Source organism: Ochotona princeps, chromosome 33 (assembly GCF_030435755.1).
Source record: "Ochotona princeps isolate mOchPri1 chromosome 33, mOchPri1.hap1, whole genome shotgun sequence".
NCBI classification, from domain to species: domain Eukaryota; kingdom Metazoa; phylum Chordata; class Mammalia; order Lagomorpha; family Ochotonidae; genus Ochotona; species Ochotona princeps.
In genome coordinates this window covers 7681834-7688785 of record NC_080864.1, presented here as the reverse complement: position 1 = coordinate 7688785, position 6952 = coordinate 7681834, and positions in this window count along the sequence as shown.

Sequence of the window (6952 nt, the reverse complement as noted above, 5' to 3'; positions counted from 1 at the left end):
TGGTGTAAGCATTAGGGTTAGGGTTAGGGTTATTGTTAGGGTTAGGGTTTCTTTAAGGGTTAGGGTTAGGGTGAGGGTGAGGGTGAGGTTTAGGGTTAAGATTATGGTTGGAGTTAGCGTTAGTGTTTGTGTTAGGGTTAGGGATAGGGTTAGAGTTAGGTTTAGGAGGGCTTAGCAGCGTGGCCTAGTGGCTAGGGCCCTCGCCTTGATCTCATGTGGCTGCTGGTTTTGATCCCGGCAGCTCCACTTTCTCTCTGCTTCTCCTCCTCTCAGTATATCCGACTTTGTAATAAAAATAAATAAATCTTTAAAGAAAAGAGTTAGGTTTAGGATACGGTTTGGTGTAAACATTAGGGTTAGGGTTAGGGTTAGTGTTTGTATTAGGGTTACATATACAGTGAGGGTTAGGGTTACGGTTAGCGTTAGTGTTAGTTTTAGGGTTAGGGATAGGGTTAGAGTTAGGTTTAGGATTAGGTTTGGTGTAAACATTAGGTTTAGGGTTTGTGTTAGGGTTAGGGTGAGGGTTAGGCTTAGGCTTAGAGAGTGTTGGGGTAAGGGTTAGCGTTAGGGTTGGTGTAATCATTTGAATTCCGGTTGGGGTTAGGATTCCAGGCAGGTTTAGGGTTAATGTTAGGTTTAGGGTGAGGTATAGGATTTGTGTTAGGGTTAGTGTTAGGGTTTGGGTAAGAGTTAGGTTTAGTGTGAGAGTGAGGTTTAGGTTTAGGGTTGCTGTAAGCATTAGTTTAGGGTTAGGGTTAGGTTTCGTGTTATGGTTAGTGTTAGGCTTAGTTTTAGAGAGGGTTAGGGTTAGGGTTAGGGTTAGAGTTAGGGTTGGTTTTATCATTTGGATTAGGTTTGGGTTGGTTCCAGGTAGGTTTAAGGTTAATGTTAGGGTTAGGGTTTGTGTTAGGATTAGGATGAGCGTTAGGGTTAGTGTTAGAATTAGGGAGTGTTAGGGTTAGGGTTAGGTTTAGTGTTAGACTTAGGGAGTGTTTGGGTTAGGGTTAGGGTTGGTGTAAGCGTTTGGGTTTACGGTTGGGGTTTTGTTCCAGGTAGGTTTAGGGTTAGGGTTAGATTTAGGGTTAGAGTTTGTGTTAGGGATAGGGTTAAGATTTGGATAAGGGTTAGGTTTAGGTTTGGTGTAAGCTTTAGGGTTAATTTAGATTTAGTGTTAGGGTTAAGTTCTGTTAGGGTTAGGTTTAGGTTGAGGTTTTAGGGTTATGGTTAGGGTTTTTGTAAGCATTAGGTTTAGGCATAGGGTTAGGGTTAGGGTTATGATTAGGATTAGGCTTAGGGTTGGTGTAAGCATTAGGTTTAGGATTAGGGTTAGTGTTAGCGTTAGGGTTTGTGTTAAGGTTAGGGGTATGGTTAGTTTTTGTGTTAGGGTTGGTGTAAGCATAAGGGTAAGGGTTATAGTTAGGGTTAGAGTAAGGGTTAGGGTTGGTGTAATCATTTGTATTACGTTTGATGTTGTGTCCCAGGCAGGTTTAGGGTTAATGTTAGGAATAGGATTAGGGTTTAGGTTTGTGTTAGGGTTAGGGTTTGTGTTAGGGTTAGCGTTAGTGTTAGGATTAGCTTTAGGGTTAGGGATAGGCTTAGGGTTTATTTTAGGGTTAGGGTGGGGTTAGGGTTAGGGTTGGTATAAGCATTAGGGGTAGGGTTTGTGTTAGGGTTAGGGTTAGTGTTAGGATTAGTGTTAGGGTTAAGGTTTGGGTAAGGGTTAGGTTTAGGTTTGGTGTAAGGTATAGGTTAGGGTTAGGGTTGGTGTAAGCATTAGGGTTAGGGTTAGGGTGAGTGTGAGGGTGAGTGTTAGGGTTAGGGTTCGTGTAAGCATTAGGTTTAGGGTTAATGTTATGTTTAGGGTTTGTGTTATGGTTATGGTGAGGTTATGGTTAGCGTTGGTGTAAGCATTAGGGTTAGGTTTAGGGTTAGGTTTATGGTTAGGATTTCTGTTATGGTTGGTTTAAGCATTAGGTTTATGGTTAGGGTTAGGTTTTATGTTATGTTAGGGTTCAGCTTAGGGTTAGAGAGTGTTATGGTAAGGGTAGGGATAGGATTGGTGTAAGCATTAGGGTTAGGTTTTGTGTTAGGATTAAGGTTAGTGTTAGGGTTAGGGTTAGGATTATGGTTTGGGTTATTGAAAGCATTACGGTTAGGGTTAGGGTTAGGGTTTGTGTTAGTGTTGGGGTTTAGTAAGGGGTAGTGTTAGAATTATGGAGTATTTGGGTTAGGGTTTTGGTTGGTGTAAGCATTTTGTTTATGGTTGGGGTTTTATTCCAGGTAGGTTTAGGGTTATGGTTAGGGTTAGAGTTAGGGTTAGGGTATGTGTTACTGATAGGGTTAGTATTTGTGTAAGGATTAGGTTTAGGGTTGGTGTAAGCATTAGTGTTAGTGTTAGGGCTGGTGTTAGAGTTAGGTATAGGGTTAGGATAAGTGTGAGGGTGAGGGTGAGGGTGAGGGTGCAGGTGAGTGTGAGGGTTAGTGTTAGGATTGGTGTAAGCATTAGGGTTAGCGTTAGGGTTAGGGTTAGGGTTAGTGTTAGGGTTTGTGCTATGGTTAGGGTTAGGGTTAGAGTTAGAGTTAGGGTTATTATTAGGGTTAGTGTAATCATTAGGTTTAGGGTTAAGGTTAGTGTAAGCATTAGGTTTAGGTTTAGGGTTAGCGTTTGTCTTAGGGTTAGGGTTTGGGTTATGGTTCGTGTTAAGTATGGTGTAAGCATTAGGGTTAGGGTTAGGGTTACTGTTAGGGTTAGGGTTACGGTCTGGTTTAGGGTTAGGTTTAGGGTTAGGGTTGGTGTAATCATTTGGATTACGGTTGGAGTTAAGTTTCCAGGTAGGTTTAGGGTTAGTGTTAGGATTAGATTTAGAGTTCTGGTTAGTGTAAGGGTTAGGGTTAAGGTTAGGGTTAGGGTTAGGGTTAGGGTTGGTGTAAGCCTTAGGGTTAGGGTTACTTTAGGGTAGTGTGGGTGTTAGGGTTTGTGTTTGGGTTAGGGTAAGGGTTTGAGTTAGGGTTAGGGTTAGGTTTTGTATTAGCGTTAGGGTTAGGGTTTGGATAAGGGATAGGTTTAGGTTTGGTGTAAGGGTTAGGGTTAGGGTTAGGGTTGGTGTAAGCATTAGGTTTAGGGTTAGGGTTAGGTTTAGGGATTGTGTTAGGGTTAGGGTGGGGTTAGGATTGGTGTAAGCATTAGGGTTAGGTTTTGGGTCGGGGTTATTTTTAGGGTTTCTGTTAGGGTTGGTGTAAGCCTAAAGTTTAGCGTTAGGATTAGGGTTTGTGTTAGGGTTAGGGTTAGAGTGAGGGTTATGGTTGGTATAAACATTACGGTTATGGTTACGGTTAGGTTTAGTGTTAGGGTTAATGTTAGGGTTTGGGTTAAAGTTAGGGTTTTGATTAGGTTTAGTTTTAGTGTAAGCATCATGTTCAGGGTTAGGCTTAGTGTTAGGGTTAGGGTATTTGTTAGGGTTAGGGTTAAGGTTACGGTGAGGGTTTGGCTTAGGATTATAGAGTGTTAGGGTAAGGGTTAGGTTAAAGTTGGGTGTAATCATTTGTATTACGGTTGGGGTTAATATTCCAGGTAGATTTATGATTAATGTTAGGGTTATGGTTAGCGATAGGGTTTGTGTTATGGTTAGAGTTAGGGTTAGTGTTAGGGTTGGTGTAAGCATTAGAGTTAGGGTTACGGTTAGGGTTATGGTTTGTGTTAAGGTTAGGGTTAGCTTTTGGGTAAGGGTTTGGTTTTGGGTTGGTTTTAAGCATTAGTGTTACTGTTAGGATGAGGGTGAGGGTGAAGTTTAGAGTTAGGGTTGGTGTAAGCATTAATTTCAGGGTTAGGGTTAGGGTTTGTGTTAGGGTTTAGGTTAGGCTTTGGATTAGAGAGGGTTAGGGTTATGGTTACGGTCAGGGTTGGTTTAATCATTTGGATTAGGTTGTGGTTGTTTCCAGGTAGGTTTAGGGTTAATGTTATGGTATGGGTTTATGTTAGGGTTAGGGTTAGGATTAGGGTTTGTTTTAGAGTTAGGGTTAGTGTTAGGGTTAGTGTTACGGTTAGTGTTTGGATTTAGGTTGGTTTAAGATGACGGTTAGGGTTAAGGTTAGAGTTGTGTTAGGGTTAGGGTTTAGGGTTAGTTTTAGAGTTAGGGAGTGTTTGGGTTAGGGTTAGGGTTGGTGTTAGCATTTGGGTTGCGGTTGGTGTTTTGTTCTAGGTAGGTTTAGGGTTAGGGTTAGCTTTAGAGTTAGGGTTAATGTTTGTGTTAGGAATAGGGTTAGGATTTCGGTAAGGCTTAGGTTTAGGGTTGGTGTAAGCATTATTGTTAGTGTTAGCGTTAGCGTTAGGGTTAGATTTACGGTTAGGATTAGGTTAGGTTTTGTGTTAGGATTAGGGTTAGAGAGAGGGTTAGCGATGGTGTAAGCATTAGGGTTAGGGTAACGGTTGGGGTTAGGGTTTGTGCTAGGGTTAAGGTTAGTGTTAGGGTTTGTGCCTGGGCTATTTAAGGGTTAGGGTTAGAGTTAGGGTTAGGTTTTCTGTTAGGGTTAAGGTTAGCGTTAGGGTTAGGGTGAGAGTTAGGGTTATTGTTAGGGTTGGTGTAAGCATTAGGTTTAGGGTTAAGGTTAGTGTTAGGGTTAGGGTTTGTTTATGGTAGGGTTAGGGTTAGGGTTAGGGTGTGTGTTAGGGTTGGTGTAAGCATTAGGGTTAGGGTTAGGGTTAGTGTTAGGAGTAGGGTTAGAGTTAGGATAAGTGTGAGGGTGAGGGTTAGGGTTAGGGTTGGTGTAAGCATTAGGTTTAGGGTTAGGGTTAGGGTTTGTGTTAGGGTTAGGGTGGGGTTAGGGTTAGGGTGGGTGTAAGCATTATGTTTATAGTTACGGTTAGGTTTAGCGTTTCTGTGAGGGTTAGGTTTAGGGTGCAGGTGAGGTTTACGGTTAGGGTTAATTATGGTGTAAGCATGAAGTTTAGGGTTAGGGTTAGTGTTTGTCTTAGGGTTAGGGTTACAGTGAGTGTTGTGGTGGGTTTAAGCATTATGGTTAGGGTTACGGTTATGGTTAGGGTTTTTGTTAGGGTTAGGTTTAGAGTCAGGTTTTGTGTTAGCTATGGTGTAAGGTTTAGGGTTAAGGTTAGGGTTGTGATTAGTGTTAATGTTTGTGTTAGGGTTAGGGTTAGGGTTAGGGTTAGAGTTAGAATTATTGTGAGGGTTAGTGTAAGCATTAGGTTTAGGTTTAGCGTTAGGCTTTTGGTTGGTGTAAGCATTAGGTTTAGGGTTATGGTTAGGTTTAGGGCTTGTGTTATGGTTCGGTTGGGGTTAGGGTTAGGGTTGGTGTAAGCATTAGGGTTAGGTTTCGTGTTAGGGTTTTGGTTAGGGTTTCTGTTAAGGTTGGTGTACGCATATGGTTTAGAGTTAGGGTTAGGCTTTGTGTAAGGGTTTAGGTTAGAGTGAGTGTTAGGATTGGTGTAAGATTTAGGGTTATGGTTAAGGTTAGGGTTTGGGTTTGGGTTAGTGTTAGGATTTCGTTAGGGTTAGCACTAGGGTTAGGTTTAGGGTTGGAGTTAGGGTTATTGTTAGGGTTAGTGTAATTATTAGGTTTAGGTTTAGGGTTAGGGTTAGGGATACAGTTGGTGTAAGCATTAGGTTCAGGGTTAGGGTTAGTGTTAGGGTTAGGGTTTCTGTTAGTGTTACTGTAAGGGTTAGGGGAAGGGTTAAGGTTGTGTTAGGGTTTGTTTTAGGGTTGGTGTAAGCATTAGTGTTATGTTTAGTGTTAGGTTTAGTGTTACGGTCTGGGTCAGCGCTAGTTTTAGGGTTAGGGTTGGTGTAATCATTTGGATTATGGTAGGGGTGAGGGTTCTGGACAGGTTTAGGGTTAATGTTAGGATTAGGATTTGGGTTATGGTTTGTGTAGGGTTAGTGTTAGGGTTAGGGTTGGTGTAAGCATTAGGTTAAGGGTTAAGGTTAGGGTTAGGGTTTGTGTTAGGATTAGGGTTAGTGTTAGGGTTAGGGTGAGTGTTAGTGTTAGAGTTAGGGAGTGTTAGGGTTATGGTTGGAGTTTGTGTTAGTGTTAGGGTTAGGGTTAGAGTTAGGGTTGGTATAAGCATTACGGTTAGGGTTAGGGTGTGTGTTAGAGTAGGCGTTAGGTTTAGCGTTAGTGTTAGAGTTAGGGAGTGTTTTATTAGGGTTAGGGTTGGTGTAAGCATTTTGGTTACGTTTGAGGTTTGGCTTCAGGTAGGTTTAGGGTATAGGGTTACGAATAGTGAGTGTTATGGTTAGGGTTAGCGTTGGTGTAAGCATTATGTTTAGAGTTAGGGTTAGGTTTAGGGTTTCTGTTAGGGTGAGGGTGACGTTTAGGGTTAGGGTTATGTTTGGTGTAAGCATTAGGTTTAGGCTAAGTGTCAGGGTTTGTGTTAGGGTTAGAGTTAGAGTGAGGTTTAGGGTTGGTGTAAGCATTAGGGTTAGGGTTACGGTTAGGGTTAGGGTTTGTGTTATTGTTAAGGTTAGTGTTAGGGAGTGTGTTAGGTTTAGGGTTAAGGTTATGGTTAGGGTTAGTGTAAGCATTGGGTTAAGTGTTAGGGTTAGTGTTAGGGTTAGGGTTTGTGTTAGGGTTAGAGTTAGGATTAGGGTTAGTGTTAGGTTTGGTGTAAGCATTAGCGTTACGGTTAAGGTTAGGGTTAGGGTTTGTGTTAGTGTTAGGATTATGTTTAAGGTTAGGGTTAGGGTTAGGGTTAGGTTTTGTGTTAGGGTTACGGTTACGATTAGAGTTAGGGTTAGGTTTCATGTTGATGTAAGGGTGAGTATTAGGGTTAGTGTTGGTGTAAGCATTAGGTTTCGGATTAGGGTTAGGTTTAGCATTTGTGTTAGGTTTATGGTGGGGTTAGTGTTAGGGTTTGTGTAAGCATTAGGGTTATGGTTACAGTTAGGGTTAGGGTTAGGGTTAGTGTTAGGGTTTGTGTTTGGGTTAGGGTTAAGGTTAG